A 17,817-nucleotide genomic window follows, 5' to 3' on the forward strand; every position below is an offset into this window, starting at 1 on the left:
TGTTCAGTATGCATCTGGTCCATTATCCATTAAAATTAGATCGTATATGCTGATTGGCTGTGGGGAGGGGAGAATTCCTGTCGCTGCTTGTTGCTGTTTGTTCCTGGACTGTTCAAAGGGATGGTGAGAATCAATTGTGGAGAGAACTGAGACTGTTTAAGCAGCCACAGCAGCAAGATCCTTGTAGTGCTTCCTGACAGCTCACCCTTGGCAAGCTAGGAGGGAACCAGATGCTCTCTCTCCCTTCCCCTTGGAGTGAAAGGAGGGAGAGTGGGGAACTTTGGGATATGGGAGGTGCCTAGGGACTACCATCATGCTACAAGAAAGTGAAATGGGCATTGCATTTGGTGCTAGAAAATTTGGTTCACTGGTGAAGTCCGTATTTGAAAGAGCTTGAGGTAGAATCACTAATTTTACTGCAGCAAATCCCTGCATGATCCCTTTTAGTACTAGGAAAAGGGCATATTTCTCAGTACGAATATAATGCCTGTCCATGGTCATAGTTAGGGCCTTGTTGCATGTTCCCATGCAACAGTTGCAAATAATTGGAATGTAGTTGTCGGGGCCGAGGGGCTGTGGCCAGCAGCCCGGGCACGTGGGCCGGGGAAGTCGGCACGGCGGACTAGAATTAGGCACTGACGCATGGAGGTTGATTAAAGATTGTTTTACTTACACCGTACATGGTTGCGGTGCAGGCAGGAAAACTTGCTTGGTTACAGTTGTAGATAGAAGAAAAGAAGAAAAAAAGAAAACTCGAACGATGAGAGCTCTCTGAACCGATACGAGAGTCCGAGCTGTGACTCTCCACGAGCGCGCAGGGCAGGGATACGTCAGGGATCGTTCGGTGACGGGGAGAGACTCTTGATGGCTGATCAAACCACCATTTGGTCCGAGATTTACATAGAAGTCCACGAGGTAATCGTGGACTCCTTGCCGGAATTCTCTTGGATTTCTCCCGGAATTCTCGGAATCGGGGTTCTCAGGATCCTCCTGAGATTCTCGGAGATCTCCGACTTGGGTGGAAACTGCTCAAGCCTCTTATACGGCTAGCAAGCCAATCGCTAGCCGCCACGTGGGAATAATTTAGAATCAGCCAATAATGGGACACCAATTTGCATGCAAGTGGCGGGAACTCCTTTGCACCGGGGTTTTCTCTCTGCAGCTGAGAATTGCACCGTGCAAAGAAAGCTCCATGTGGCAGGAAATAATTCTGCAGTGCCGAAGCACACACACAATCATTGGGTCATGACAGTAGTGAACTATTAAAGTTAGTATATGTTAGGAGATAACACTTCCCTGAAAAAGAGCAAATTTGCAGTACCACAGAGGCACTTAACATGGTTAAATTTCTTGAACGTGTGTCTGCTTGCATTTTAACTGCACTTAGTAAGTGTTAAGTTGAATGTGTGACACCAGTCTGTGTTAGTTTAAGCCAGTAGTGCTTAACCTACACATTGCGGACTAGATGTCTACCACCGTGTACCTGTCTGATTGGCATATCAGTGTGGGCTCTGGTTGGTGCCATGCAAAACCTTGCTGTGCATGTGGAAATCTGGTAGGGCTTTTCTGTGCAGCTCGTAGTTCATTTCTGATTTTAAAGTTAGGCCCACTTGTATAAAAAGATCGAGCACAACTGGTTTAAATTGGTTCAGCTGGTGACGATATCAATTTAGGATTTTTTAAAGTTCAATTTAATTTTTTTTTAGTTTCTTATTTAAATTCAGTATTTTATATCATATGTAGTTGTAAAGGGTCAGCCACATTTTACGTTCTTGTTTTGTTCTCTATGGTTACTTTAAAGCAGTGGTTCTCAGCCAGGGTGTCCTGAGAAACTTTTAAGGGTGTCCCTGAGCGTGGCTAAATACCAGCACTGTCAAGTGTGCAAACACCTTTACATGTTGCACAAGATAAAACCCAGAGGTTTCAAAAAGGATTTCATAGTGTCAAAAACATTCTGAGCTGTTGTGTTCTTTCTGAGTTCTGTGTAACAGGAAAATTAATTTATTGCATTTTCATAGTAAAAAATGAGTGAAAATTAAGAGCTGGCATTTTCCAAGTGGTGCCTTGAATCCAAAAGGGCGGAGAGCCTTGGAGGGATTAAAGAAATACTGGCTTTAGTTTGTGTTTGTTTTCTTTTTAAAAATTGTTTATATACTTCACTGGAGCATGGATTTTGCAGTATTGTCTTGATATCAAGTTTTATGCCATTATGAAATTTTACTATTTTGTAATAATCAGTTAAATTTAGAAGTTTAGGCTTAAATATTGTGAATAATGAATGAGGTAAATGGAGAATGCATGTTTAATATAATATTTATCCCAGACTTTATTTATTTATTTATTTATTATTCATTTGGATAAAAAAAGTATTTGAATAATACTATTTGAGTAACTAGTAAATTAAATTTAAATAATTGCAGATTAATTCAATGCCTTTAATACAGAAACTGTCATGTCATTTGATAAGATTGAAGGACAATACTGGCTTTGTTATTGAATAGAAAAATATTTGCTGATTTTAAAGTGGTTGTCGTAACATACATTTTCACAAAAGAAACACAAAATATTACAGATTTAAAAATGAGCCAGCCCATAAGCATTAAAATATTAAAAAATGCATAAAGTTTTGAATATGCTTATTTTGCATATTTCACTTTAATATATAGACAACACAGGATCTACAGCTGATCTGCTTCCTTGGGTGAAACACATTTTGCCCATTGTCCCTCTATCAGGCCTGATTCTGTGGGACAATCAATGGTGGGTTCCCTGCTGACAGAGAAAACACCTCAGACATTCCCCAGGGCATGTCTTTGTAAGCAGGGAACCCTGGCATTCCCCTCTTACAGAGAAACACCCCAGAAAAATCTCAAAAATGTCTCTCTAACAAGGGAAGGACATGGTTACTTACTTACAGAGGAGTGCTCTGGCTTTCCTGGGGTTTGGGGTGTTGCCCTGTGGGGTCAGGCCAACTCTCAGGATCTCAATACTGCGCTGTTAGACATGAGTGTGTGACACAGTTGCACATATACAAACACACAAATCAGTTAGGTGCATACACACTCACACTCAGGCACATACACATCCAAACCAGCCTAGGCACATGCATACCTATCACCAGTTCAAGCACATACACTATACACCCGAAAAGTTAGACACAGATCACTAATTCATATATCTTGCGCGCAGACACACACACACACACACACACACCAGTTCACATACATACAACCCACCTACACATACACACAGGCAAGTTCCTAACTTGGATGGTATAGTGTGTGTGCTTGGGGTACCTGGGGTAAGGTTACGGTAAGAAAGTAGTAGTGCAGGGAGTGAAAGTCACCGGGACCGGGATTAGAACCAGTAGACTAGAGGGGCCTGGGCTGAAGAACTGAAGCTGGGGGTAACTTTAGGTTAGTTGATCTTAATTGATTAAAAGACAACACCCAAAGCCTACAGAACAGGGGAGGATGCCGGCACAGAGGCTGGGACTGGAGCCAGAGCTATGGGGGAGCTGAAAAGGTAGGTGGGGAGAGGGAAAATGGGACTAAGGGAAAGTGTGGGTGTTAAAGAGAGGCTCTGGGTGTGGGGAGCCAGAGGATGGCTCCGGAGCAGCTAGAGAAGTTGCAGGGAGTGGCAGTAGGTGCTAGGAGCTGGAGAAAGGTTCAGCTGCTGGAGAAAACTGCAGGACAGCCAGGAGTTGCTGGGAAGCTGTGGGGGGGAGGGGGGATGACTACAGAAGGTGAAGGGGAAGCCTGAAAACAGAGAGACGGATAGCAGAAAATCACAGGAAATGTGACAGGAGAGACTGAAAGGTGGCAGGACAGCAGGAAAGCAGAGAAAGGCAGCAGAAAGTCACAGGGAAAAGGCAGTAGGAGCAGGGGGAGAGCAGAAAATCACAGGAAAAGCAGCAGGAGAGACTGAAAGGCGGCAGTGAGCCAGAAGCAGGAGGGGGAGAAATGAGACAGAAGTTAGAGGGGCAAGGAGCAGAGATTGGAGCAGCGCCAAACCATAGTAAAGCAAAACACAACTTAGGGGTCCAAATAACAGTTTTATTACACAGACAACACACTACACAGCCCCATGAAGTTATTGGTGTACACACATACACACATACTGGCAGCAGGTGAAAGAGATTCAGTGGAAGGGCTGGAGTCCAGGTGGGGAAGAGAAGCAGAGGCCAAGTCCTTGGTCAAAGAGGGGGTGGGGGGTGGTGATAGCTACCTACCCAGACTGGAAAGGGGTCCTTGTCCAGTAGGTGTTGTCCAGAGTGGGGTCGCCGGCAGGGCCTGTGGGTGGGTAGGTGGTGTGGCATGGTGTTGGTCTAGATGGAGAGGGCGTCCCTCTAAATCTGTCTTCACAGACCTTGTGTGACCCTAGTTGTCTCTAGTGGGTTATGGGATAGAGAAAATCCCACACAACTTACTGATTCGTTTGATGCACTGGCTGGGGAAATTTTTAGCTACTTGCACGATTTCACACTTAATTCATACAACACAATTTTATTTTAAAATTCTTTGCTACGCATATAACACTGCTTATCTTTAAGAAATACCACAAACATTAAGAACACAATAACTACATATATCAGAAACAATGCTCCAAATGCACTTCCTTCCCAAACAGTGCTATAAGAATTAATATTACAAAAACAACTACAATTACAACTCAAAGTTAAATTTGAATTAATACTATTATTTTTCATAATATACACAATCCTAGAATTCTGAGAAGCCAAACACCTAAATACGGTTTCATTCCTCAGTAGTACAATTTAATGGGTTGGCATCAGTAGTACGGTTCAATGGGCTCACCTCAGCAGTACGGTTCAATGGGCTGGCCTCAATACTGATAGGACTAAGTCCCCTTCCTTCAGTCCCTTGCGGGCGCTCCGCAGCTTCAGCGTGAACTGAGAGATTCGTGTTCACGGAGAGGGTGGTTCAGGTGATCAGTCTGATTCGGCCTACACTTGCGATTCTTCCTTTGTTGTTCTGCAAGTGAGGTTACCTCCAAATTGGGACAGTAGGTTACAGTTTTTATTGAGTGAGTTGTCGTCTTGGGCCTCTCCTACCCAAACCTGTCACTACTCCCAAATTTGGGCTCGGATCTTACTTAACAGATTCTGCTAGGTTCAGTTTCTTTTGTTGATCATTTAATTACTTTGGGGAATTTCCTTTCTTTCCAATCTTTTAAAAGGCTCCTAGGGTTTGATTTCTTGGAATGTGGGATGTTTGCTTAAGGGTCATTTTTATGTTAACCTTGTTAAAGGCCTCTAAAGATAAAATTCAAGAGTTAAGGCTTTGAGCTAAGTCAGGACCTTCTGCACGTAGGCCAAAACAATGGCCTAGATAAGAAGAAGAATCTTGTCTTCTTCCTAAACTGGCTAATGGGCAACTATTTACAAACATTCAAATATTACATTCGATATGACACTAGTGACAGGAGGGATGCCCAGGCAAGGGTCAGCCCCTGGCGTACTGACCATGTGTGCTCCATGCAGGGACGTGCAGTTTCGGGTGTCTGTAATGGTGGGGTACAATGGTAGAGTTGCTGGTTCTGCAGGGTCTTTTGTCTTTCAAATGCTGGGTTTTTGCTCTGTTCATGGGTGAGGTTCGTGGTTCCTGGATGAATTAATTCGAGGTGATGGTCCAGTCATTACAGGCCATTCAGTAGAGGCCTGCTACCATTGTATTTCAATCATTCCCAATCATTCTTATTCATCTGGGAACCAACTTACATGGGAGGGGTACGTGACTCATATAGTTGCAACAGGGGATGCCCGGGCAGAGGACACAAGATGGAGTCTTGACATATAAAAAGGAAACTTTACATGACTTTGGTTCACTTACAAACACAGGCTGAAACCATACAATATCCATTTTTTGGTGGTGGCCCTGTCCCTTAATGCTGATTAGCCCAGTGGCCCACCCCTCACTGCTGATTGACCAAGACAGTGGTGGCCGCATCCTTCACCACTGATTGGCCAAGGAGGCTGGTGGTCCACCCTGCCTGCCTCCTCCCAACCAAGAGGATATTCTGTATTCTGGGGATGAGTAAGTGGCCACCCTACTCTTGAGTCCTGGGAGTGCCTACCCAAGGTGGCTAGAGAGTGCAGGCAGCTTTATGCTGACTGTGCACTCCCATCATAAACTAACAGGTGTCTGCAGCAATAGAGGGGAACAAACTGATACCATCTGTGTCTTGGTCACACATATTGGGTGTTTTGTGGCACAGCAAGGTTATGGACATCTGTTTGCTTGGCCCTTGTTCTGCCATAAAATGGCAGCCCAAAAGCAATGTTTTCACCATCAGAATGCAGGTAACAATAAATATACTTCATTTTTCAGTTCATAGACAAACTAAAATACCTACTTTTACAAAAGCACTAGTATAACTGTAGTAATTGTTTTGCTGGATACTATATAAAATCTTCAAGGTCCTTTGTGTGCACATCTTGTATGTAAAGAATAGGAACATTTTAGTTGTGGAAACCGTTCACAGAAATAGTGTCTTGCATTTAATAATGATATATTAATGAAACAACTTCATACATATAGGCCTTTGATACATGTTACATTTAAGACATGATTAACAGTTAACTGGCCATACATTAATGCAGTTAATGGCACAGTAAAACAAGGAATGAGCCACAAAGTTATTACACAAAATGTATCATAACTTTGTGGCTGGTGGCTGCTTACCATCATACCTTAAATTGAATGTAACGCTAGGTATCAGCTTAATGGGGCTCCCCTCCTTGGGGCGAATCGGAGATCTTGACTCCAGAGTGCTCCTGAGGCTCAGAGCCCTGATCACTTTGGCTCTGCTCCCAAGCCTGGGAGCAGCAGTTAGTTGATTGCGGCTTGCAGCCGTGGGGGCACATTGGAGCCAAGGACTCTGGTGCATCCCCAAGGCTAGGGATGGCAGTCCTGGGTTCCCGCTGCACCTGCAGTATATAGCTCAATTGAGATCTGATCTCTGATCCCACAGTTGTGCTTCTTGCCATGCCAGGTATAGCATGGTGGGAGGCATGACTTTTGGAATCACACATCAGATCCCTCCATGCCTTTAATTGAACGACTGCCAGGGGCCATAAAAATCATTTAATATATAATTCCATTTACTTTTTCAAAAACTGTAATAACCAGGGAAACTTTAAGTTAACAGATGCTGTAAAATTTCATTGAACTGAAGGCCTTGAATAATGTCTGTTTTCAGTATTGCCTGGGGAGTAGTTTTGCTTTCCACTTAGAGAGTAGCAGCATCACTACACACTTCAGCAGAATTGTCCATTTTAGGTATAGTAAGAAATATTTCTGAAAAATGTATAATCTCCAAAACCAGGCATAACTTTTAAGTGTATCCATATAAGGTTGCGTGTGTATGCATAACTCGGTTGCTTATGTATGGATAAATGGATTCACTTTTTCTTTGACCAGCCATATGCTGGTATAATTCCACCCTTTTAAATGACATTACTTCTGAATTTGCTCCTGTGTTAGAGGAGAATTAGGCATTTAGGGTGACACCGAGGAACAAAATACAATGCCTAGTGTGCGGGCCGGGCCCTGCTCCCGCCGCCGCGCGCGGGTCGGGAGGGGCGATCTGCGGCCCGTCTTTCGCGCACGCGGGCTATGGCCGGCAGCCCGGGCATGCGGGGTCGGAGAGAGCCGGCGGCGAGCTAGAGTTAGTTACAAACGCGTAGTGGTTGATTGAAAAGATTATTTACTTACACCCAAAGATGGTATTGGTGTAGGCTGGACAGGTTTCCAGGCACAGCTTCCGCTTAGATCCTCGCTAGAGGACCACGACAAATTCGATTGCTCCCACGGAGTTGTTTAGGCTCCGCGGGTCCAGTTTGGTTGGGTTCGAAAAGTTCCCCGGAGTTAAGACTCCGCAGGTTCGAAGTTACAGGAAAGGGATACGTCTGGGATTGCGATCGGCGACGGGGAGAGGCTAGAAGCAAAAGCTCCGTAGGTTTGGTTCTATTGCCTGCTTAGGGGAGGCGCGTTGGGTCTGCAAGGGCCCGCAGCGCTTGGAGATCTTCACACAGAGTCTCTCTCTTTTCCTCCCTCCTCCTTTCTCTCCCTCTCCGACTTGGGCGGAAACTACCCAAGCCTTTTGTACGGCTAGCAAGCCAATAGCTAGCCGCCACGTGTGCCTACATTTGGAATTGGCCGATAATGTGGCGCGAATCCGAATACAAATGGCGGGAACTCCTTTGCAGTGTGCATCACTAGTATGCAAAAGAAATGCACCCTGCAAAGAAGCTGTAATTTGGCGGGAAATCCCCCGTTGCACCAGAGTTTTCTCTCGCAGCAGAGAACTCTACCGTGCAAAGAAAGCTACAATCGGCGGGAAAATAATTTAGCAGTGCCGAAGCGCGCATACAAACAAAAACCACAACTTTGGGTTGTGACACATAGATGAACAGATTTAGTTGTCTATGTGCTTGTCTAATTTCCCAAAATGCCACTTACTAATGGTAATTTTGTTCCTGTATACTCATTCCTATATACATGCCCAGACTATTCATATGCTTTGGAAACAAAACATGTGAGTTCTTCCCAAAATAGTTCAGTAGCTAGGGCACTCAACTGGGAAGCTCAATGACCTGACTTCTGTCCCCTCCCATTACCCAGAGGGGTTTGAGCCTGGGGGGCCTGACTTCCCAGGATCATACTCTAGCCACTATGCCACAGGCCAGTGAATCATGGCTGATCTGTAGTGTGGTGGTTAGAATGCTGTGCTGACAAGTGAGAGTTCAAACCCACTCTGGGTGATGGGACCTGGCAGTTCAGCTTAGCCAACAGTGTCAGCTGAGGGTCCAATCTTCCTGGAGATGAACTACCCAGCACCTCTTCTTGAGTTGGGTAGGTATCACATCCTGTAGCTAGGGAGTTAACTGAGCAGGCAATGGTTTTTGACCCCCACCCTCCCCTGCCACTTGGTATTTTCAAATAAAAATATTTTTTTCTTTACTCCAACTTCCAGAATCAAGGTGCTTGTCTTATTTAGGGGCATGTCATGTGGGATAAAATGCACTACTTTGAGTATATACTGCTAGTGTATTGCAATTGAAACATTCAAGTGGTATACTTGGGGAAAAAATTCCCATCACCTTTTTAAAAACCCAGGTGACAGTGTAATCAAATTTTTACAGAAGTTCTTAGTTTTGGGCATTTGGGGTCATGTAGCATGTTCTACTTGCTTGGAAATACAAAACATTCACAATTGTAAATATTGGCTAAAAGAGTTATGTATAAAACTGTTGACCTGAATAGTCACAGTATTGCAGGGATCCTCTGGTTAGGGTGTCTTATAAAAAAGAACAACAGTCTAGAACAACAGTTGCCAGAGAGTCCAGTTAACTTTTGCTCTGACTTGGAACACCAACATACCACTGTGATAAAATAAAAATGCTAGTTGTAAGCAATCAGAGGTAGCAAACAGGGAGATCTGGAAAACTGTTTCCAGAATGCTTTGGGTTTTGAAATTATATGCAACTTTTAAATAAATATACAAACAGCTAATAAGGTTGTAAAGAGTCTCTTATGAAGCTCACTAAGTTTGTTTTAAGGGCTTTTCTTTCCAGATATACTTGGGTCTCTGTATTACTAGGAATAAGTCACGAAACCTGAGAGGGGTCTTCTGAACACTTGTTTACGCTTACACACAACACACATGTATTGAAAGGAAAAGGATAGTTTTCATGAGAATTGAATTTGGAAAAAGACAGGCAAGGCAGAGATGACAATGTTGGGAGAAAATAAATATTGCTGGACAAGCTGAAAAAAATTTACCAAGTGAGCCTGAATTCCTGCCATACAGCATAGGGAAGAACTGGCCCTTTTATGCTCTGGTTAGGTTTGTTTGGAAGAAGTGATGCTGTAAAGCCTCAATTTTATTACATGCTTATCAAACCTTTCCATATCAATAAATGCACATACTTAAACTAATTTAGTTCTTCACAGATTAGGCTTGACGTCTGACTGTAATGGTTTTGGAGAAATATTTCTTGCATGCTGTTTAGAAGAACTGTGCTTACCTGAGAAAATATCTAAGTGATGCTTATACAAGCTTGCTTGTTCAGTGATTCAGCTTATAACCTTAGCAGGAAGTATTGCTCCAGTAAAGATTACAGGGTCAGACCTTGGGTCATTACATTTTGGACAAAGATGTTTTGGTTTTCTGCTTTCAGCTCCTTTTAACTATGTAGCAACCACCAATAGAGGATTTGCACAATAGCCCTTCAGAGTAGTACTGATCATCAATCCGTAAACATGAGTCAGATTACAGGAGAGGTTTCTGAAGAATCTGTTTATGATATGATCATAAATAGGCTCCATCAATGTTCAGGCAGGCCTACTTTATAGAAAAGATAAACACAATATTGGCTAACAAAAGTATTCCTGGCTGGGTACAAAAAGATGAAGGTTGCAAGGTCACTTTAGAGTTCTCATTGTTTAGGAAAGGTTATGTCTTCCAGCTGCAGAACATCACACCGACACTCTAGAATATACCGAAGTTTTGGTTTCACAAGAACTTAACAGAAACACAGAGGGGCATCATAATTATATCTATGGCATTCTCTTGTATTAGCTCATTGGAAAGGAGAGGAAGATCTATCATCCTTTATTTCTGCCTCTTACAAAGTGTATCAATTTATTAGAAACTCTTATGTGTTCGTGTGTGTGTGTGTGTCTATATCTATCTATCTATCTATCTATAGATATAGATATAGATATCTTTGTGACTAGTGCTTAGGTAAAAGTTAAGTATACAAATTTATAAAACTTGATAGATTTTACCTTCAGGTAAAATCCATCTTTTTACATCTTGGTTAAAGCTCATCCCTGGTACCATTCATATATTTCAATAAGACAAACAAACAAGACACTTCTTCAGTGGCCAGGTCTGTATTTTTTGTTTTTAAACAATTGAAATAATTAAAAGCGAGGCTAATAGTAGACGATAAAACAACTGCAGTGATTCCTGTTTTTGGTTAATGCTCAAGTAATTGCTCTCTCTTGGACACCTTTAATACTTACGCCCTTTTTTCAGCTCATATTCTAATGTTGTAAACCAGGACAGTCCAGACAGCTGCACGCCTCTGGATGTCAGAGCTATGGGCTCTGTGGTCCTGTGACAGGATCTGTGTCCCAGCTGTGCCATGACCCCCTGGGGCAGGGGGCTGGATTGAAGATCTTCTGAGGTCCCTTCCAGCCCTAATGTCTGTGAAATCTATGAAACACAGAGTGGAGCACGAGTCAGATTGCCTGAGAATCATACCTGATGAACTGATGGGTTCCCATTTCTGGCAACTGTGATTGGATGAACATAGGATCATAGTAGCACTGGAGGGACCCTCACAAAGTCATCTAGTCCTTCCCCTTGTTCAAAGTGGAATCATCCCTGTCAAATCATCCTAGCCAGTGTCTGTCCAACCTGCTCATATAAGTAATATTAAAAATAATCAAACTTTGGCTGGTCCTTTTCTTATTTTCAACTTAATCCACAGCTGTCCTTCAAAGCAGCCAGGGCTTGCATGCCTCATGGGCCACACATTGTCAGAGCGGCATTAATGGAGGCTATGAGCCCCTCAGGATTCATGACCCACACATATGTGTGTGTAGGTAGGCGCTCTACCGTGCTGCATTATGTGCACAGGTGGGCATTCCCCCACCCTGATGCACTATGCACAGGCAGGCAAATACTCTTTCACATAGCATGGCACCCCACCTTGCCTTCGGCTCCCTGGCTAGGGACAGACATTACACATAAACTGGTTTAAGTGATCAGAAACCGATTTAAACTTGTAACAGAATAGATGTTCAGTGCACATAGACTAATTTGAAAATGGCTGAGACAGGTTTGAGATAAACCTGGTTGAATGTAGTGTTAGACTTAACTAATTTGGCACAAACTGTTTTATGCAATGTCTGTCCCAGACCCTTTGCTGGTTTAAGCTAAACCAGACACCCCCAGCATCCCAGCATGCTCTCTGGGCTGGATGAGGCTCTCTGCTCCACAGCAAAGCCAGCCCCTCCCCTCTGCTCTCTGGCTGGAGCTCCTACAGAGACTTGCAGGCACAGCAGGGTCTGCCTGGCTTCCCTGTGCCCCCCTTCCCTCTCTTGCCCTCACTGCTTAAGCAGCTATCCCTTCCTTCTCTTTCCCAGAGCACAGATTGTAGCCAGCATGTGGTATCAGTGTCAGGGGGGGGGCTGACCATGCCCTCCCTCAGCTCACCTTTGTGCAAGGGAAGGGAGGGCTGCTCTAGTGACCCTCCAGCTTCTAGCTTGAGCCTGCATTTCTGGGATGTCTGTCTGATTACAAAACTGATTTATCCTAACCAGGTTAATAACCTGCAAAGATTCAATCAATTCAGGATCAGGCTTGTTGAGCGTGTGTCCTAAGCCCCTGTGAGTTCCCTTGTGACTGTGCATGGACACTTTGGGCTGCTTGCTCCCTTGGCTGCACCTTCCCCCCACCCCCACCCCACAGTGGGGGCACGTAGCAGAAGTTGGGGGAAGTAGGGGGAGCCCTAAGACCCTGGCTGCTGCTGCGGGTAGAGCAATAGGGGCAGCAGCAGCTAGGTGGGGGCCCAGGGGCCCTATGGTAATTCCTTGCAGGCCACATGTGGCCCATGGGCCCCCAGTTGGACAGCCCTGATTTAATCAATTGTTTGATAGCTGTTGAAATATTTTTCAGCTAATCTTTTACATTTGATTTGTCATTTGGGTGGATAGTAAATATCCTACTGCTGCTATTTTTTTCCACTAGGCATTCTACTGAGAGTAGTGGTGGTTTGTTTACAGCTTTCATCAAAGCAATACAACAAAATGACCAAAAAAAATTATATGCTATAAAATAACATTTATATAACTTACACTTTTTGCTAAAACTGTACAATCAGATTATTAATTCTACAAATATTTTCAAAATTAAAACAAAGTAGAGTATATAGTGAAATAAAAAAAAAGAGAAAGAAGTAGTGAACACTAAAAACAGGAGGATTCCATTTGTATTCTAGTCTGTTCTTCTAAAGACTAATTTTGCGTAGTAAGAACAATTGATCCATTATTTTTAAAAGAATGCTTCTATTTGTTTGACAATAGATCATGTGAAAGTGGTGAGGAAATCTAAAAACTGAAATTTCTGATATTTTTCACTGGCTCTTGGCAATCTAATAAGAAAACAGGAAATAAAATAGTGAATTTGGTCATTTTTCACTCTGTCACAACAAGTGACATGGCAGTATGGAATGTGTATGCTCTGAAATTTAGACCTAACAGCAACCCATCGTACCATTGATCATAAAAGGATTGGGGAACACCTGGATGGCTCCATTCTTTCCATGTAGAGAACACCCAGAAGTGTTTGATGTAGGAAGATTCAAGTGCAGAAAGGAGCATTGTCTTACCTGACCTCGTGTATAATGTAGCTAGCAGTTTTTAGACAGTGATTCCTGCATGTAGCCGAGCAATTTGTTGCTGGAAGCAATACTTTTTAAATGTGTATTCTTGATATAAAGACTCAGTGATGGAGAATTTACTTCATATCTATGAAATCATTCCTAGGTAATCTGTTCTAGGAATTAATTTGCTCCCAACAAAAATAAAATGCGTGTCTTTATTTCCAGCATGAATTAGTTTAGTTTTACCTTTCAGTTACCAGATTTTAAGCCTGAAGCTCAGTTCCATCAGGACTAAGAAGGGTGATTAGTGCTGGTGGGTTGGAGGAAACAATTGGAAGCTGAGCTCAAGCTGATGCCTCTCCCTTTTATTTTAAGTATGTGCCTATGATATTTTTTTTTAATGATGCATATTTTGGAGGTGGTTTAATATTAAAAGTCACTATATTGTGATCATATAAGAGTAATGTACAAGAATGACACTGCATTCCTGTCTAGAAGACTGACTGCAGTGTTTTTCTCTGATGAGAATCTAGCCAACAGCATTCACTTCAGTGCCAGTGTACTCCATGGGTATATACTTAACATCTGTCTAGGTACTTAAGTTGCCGTGGGCTACTATGGAATGCAGCAGCATTCTTTATTAAGGGGCTCAGTAGCATATTTTCTTTCCATTATCCATGATATACACTGGCTACTTGTTAGTTACTAAACTTTTTATTAATAAAAAGTCTCCCTTTGATTTCTTCCCTTGATTCTGTACGTACACTTCTTTTGTTTGGAGTTGGTGGGGACTCCACCATCTTACCCTTGCCCATTGCTGTACAAGTTTCCCTCGCCAACCACAGGGATTAGGTTCCTGAAAGTTCCCGTGGCTGGCAAAACCATGGTTGGTAAGACAAAAAGGCTTATGGGAAAAATGGGGTTAGGGACTTGAATATAAGTTCCAGCCTGCAGGGAGCTCGGAAGGAGTGGATGGAAGGCTGCAAGACAAGGGGCGCCACATGCATGTACCATACATGCACATGGCCCCTGGCAGCCTGCAGAGCAGTTCCAGCAGGTAAGTGGGGGGGGGGAGGAGAGGGGGATTGAGGCCCCTGTAGGGAGGGAGCTCGGCAGGGCTGGGACTGCTGCCCAGCTGGGCAGTGCTTAGGGCCTCAATGAGTGGCTGTAGGGCCCCAGTGAGGAGCTGGACAGAGCCATGGGTGGCTCGTCTGGGGAAGTGGGAGGGCCAGCTCCCCGCCATACTGTGTACTCTGGGGGGTGGGGCGGGGGCAGGCTGCATTCCCTGCATCTGTATGCGGGGCAGGAGCAGGTTGTGGGCATGGGCTCCTGTCCTGCTTTGTTCTACTGGGGCCTCTGGCACCCTGTAGGCACAACCCGGAGCAGCTGGGGACATTGAGGCTGCACAGGGATCTTGCCGCTGCTCACCCCTCTGTGCCCTGGCAACGTGCCTACAGTGCCTGCTGCTGCTTTGAGGGGTGCAGTCGCATGCCACTGCCCTCGCTGCATCCCTGCGTACAGGAGGTGTTTCACCAAGGCAGGGAGGGAAGCAGGGCAGCAGGGAACAGTGGCAAACAGCTTCTCGGTGCGGGCCTGCTGTTCCCTGCCACCCTGCTTCCCACCCCCATGACCCGGCACTTCAGGAAGCAGAGGAGCCATACAGGGATCTCCTCACCTGCCTAAGTCCACAGCAGGCAGCAGTGGAGAGTGGGGCAGGGCACTGCAGACCTGGATCTAAAGGCCTGGCAGCTGTTGGCCCCCTCCTGCAGGGTTGAGGGAGCAAAAGCATGGATACTTAGAACAGTGGTTGGCGAGGGAAACCTGTATATCTGCTATTCTATTCTGACTGCTATGTTATCAGTCTAGACAGTGAATCTAAAAAGGTAGAGAACCACTGATAGAGACACATCCTAATTTGTCCTTGTGGTCTGGAATGAACTTTAGTTTTCATAGATGTCCCCATTCATTTGCATTGCTGCAGCAAGCAGACCTTTCTTCATGGCTGTTGTTAAAGTGACTAGAGGATTCTGGTCATCTAACAATGAAATATCAATTTGAACAAGGAAGTAGAACACTTTGGCCATGAGTCTCCACTCCTGTCTTGGTGTATAAAAGGATAAATGGCTGATTTTAATTTGGCATCACTTAAAAACCACTTTGCACTTGTGGGGTGTGTCCAGATGAGCGTGGACGTGCAGGTATGTGGTGCTACAGACCCATCTGTGGTACCACACACCGCACCTGCAGCCATTCCCCGTGCTGCTGCTTTGCAGTGTGGGGGTCAAAAATACCCACACCAAAAAAAGGGGGGTGGCACACATGGTGGCAGCACATGCCACCCAAAAGTGAAGTCTGCCTAGTCAGAGCCACGCTCCAGCTGTTGGCCAGGCTTCCTGCTGCAGGAGCGCCAGTTGCAGTTTCCGGAGGTTCCCAGAACCCCAGGTAAGGCTGCTGGTGCCAGCACAGTGGCTGGTCCCAGCCTCCCCTACCCCAACCCAAGGTAACCTGTCGCTCACCATAGCGTGTGAGCCATGGATGTTTCTTGGGAACAAGTAGCAGCAGCACAAGGTGTGCTGTTGCTCCTCGTCCCTGGGGAAACATGGGAGTGTGTAAAATTTGGAAAACCTTCTAGATGTCTCCTTAACTGAGCAGTCCTGAAACCTGAAGGTTTGATGGGATTCAAATGATGGGAGAATGATGGAATTCAAATTGAGGGTTTTTTTCAAACATTTAGCTATCCCTTAGTAATAACAGAAAACACTCAGTCTCATTGATGCAACCAGATACTTTGAAATATATGCATGATACAATCCGACTGCTTTTATAGAGGTCACTAGCTGTCTGCTGCTTTATTAATCCTTTGGCACCAGGGCTGGGTTTACTCACTGTGGCCTGCAAGGTATTGACTTTGCTATATAAGCTCTCCCTCCCCCCCAAATATCACATACAGGCAAAGATTGCTGTTTTCTTACTTTCTTTAACAGAATTCTGAAATACACTTCTCTGTGCTCATACTGTCTCTCTCCACTGGCTTCCGTGGTGGTAACTGTTGGATTTCTGGAAAGCAGCAGCTGGAAAAATGTAAGATTTTTCTGTTTGCTTTGTCTGTGAACACATGGCCTCATGGCCAGTGGTTGTTCCTGCTGCTCCTGTTGCTGTTCTTCTTATGTGCCTCACAGAGAACTTTCCCAGCCTAGAGCTAGTTTTATATTGTACCATAATGTTAGTGTTCCAACACTGAAGAAACATGAGAAGGAGACACAGTCTTCCTTTATGTAACAAATGGTTACTGTTTTAATGCAGGCAGAAACCCTGGTTCTTACCTAATATGTAAAGTTCTGAGAGGAGGGGAATTTGGGGGTTTTGGGGGGAGGAGAGCTGGGAAGGGGGGTGGTGAAGCATGAAAAAGAGAAAAGTTGATTGGTGCATTTTCATATCCTACTTAATCACAGTCATATGTCAGGCTTTTTCAAACAAGAAGGGAGGGAGTGATGGCTGTTGAAATTTGTAGCATGTTGGAATTCTGCAAGTGAGCTGTGCTGTGCGGTGAGTTCTGTGGCTTGGTTACTGTCTTAATGAATAGAGCCTTTCCATAGCTGCCAGGCCTGCAGCAAATGTGGTCAAAGGATTTATTACAAAGTGTACCATACCCTGGCATGGAGCTAATTGCGTATAACAAGAAGCGTGCTGGAAACTCATTTGAAAGGTGACAAATGCAGAAAATATTCTATATCTGATGCTGGTGAAAGAGGTTTTGTGTAAGAAAATGTTTGTATGTCTGTGCTTTTTGCTAATGAGCACCTAAACATAACTGCATGCTTTCTTGTTGTTAACTCAGTTGAGATAAATGAAGGTTTCCTGTTTTGGATTTTTATTTCACAGCCAACAACGAAAGAGTAATCACAACATAGTTAGACCACTTCAGGTCCTGTAAGGAAATGTTCAGGAGATGTTCTTAGTATTGCTGCTCATTTTCAAAGTGAGAGAGGGAAGAATAGAAAACTGTATTGTTAGATTCTAAAATTTTCAAATATGCAAGCTTGAAAATTCCAGACTGAATAGAAAGGTTCAAAAGATACAGAAAATGAAACAGAAAGCCTTGGGAGAGAGATTCGATATCATTTAAAGCATAAATATTTTTAAAAGAACAAGAGACACAAATATTTATGGGAAGAATGATATTTGTGAAGATTTTAAATGTTAAAGGCTCTGACACAGTTAGACTTATAATACCCATGCTTATTTCCTGGTGTTCATTACTTATACACATGATAAGAATTGCTGGAACATAGTAACTATTTAACAAATCAAAGAACAGGTTATCTATCTTCTTTCATCTTTTTCTACCTTTTCATGTTCCTGTTCATAGTATTTATAGTTGTAGCTTTTTTTTCTTG

The 17,817-nt window shown here is 43.9% G+C and overlaps 1 protein-coding gene across 5 annotated transcripts in view; it reads left to right on the forward strand.

Annotated features, from left to right (window-relative positions):
• BMPR1B (bone morphogenetic protein receptor type 1B) overlaps window positions 1-17,817 on the forward strand; it is a 517,894-nt gene that overhangs the window by 113,762 nt on the left and 386,315 nt on the right. The window contains exon 1 of one of the 5 annotated variants that reach the window (XM_019488077.2): window positions 16,906-16,966. The exons of the other annotated variants lie outside the window; for them this stretch is intronic. The gene's annotated coding sequence lies outside the window, so the exon portion shown is untranslated. Of the gene's footprint in view, window positions 1-16,905; window positions 16,967-17,817 lie in introns of those variants that run through there. 5 annotated transcript variants of the gene reach the window in all.

The sequence above is a fragment of the Alligator mississippiensis genome, chromosome 2 (genome assembly GCF_030867095.1).
Source record: "Alligator mississippiensis isolate rAllMis1 chromosome 2, rAllMis1, whole genome shotgun sequence".
Taxonomy (NCBI): domain Eukaryota; kingdom Metazoa; phylum Chordata; order Crocodylia; family Alligatoridae; genus Alligator; species Alligator mississippiensis.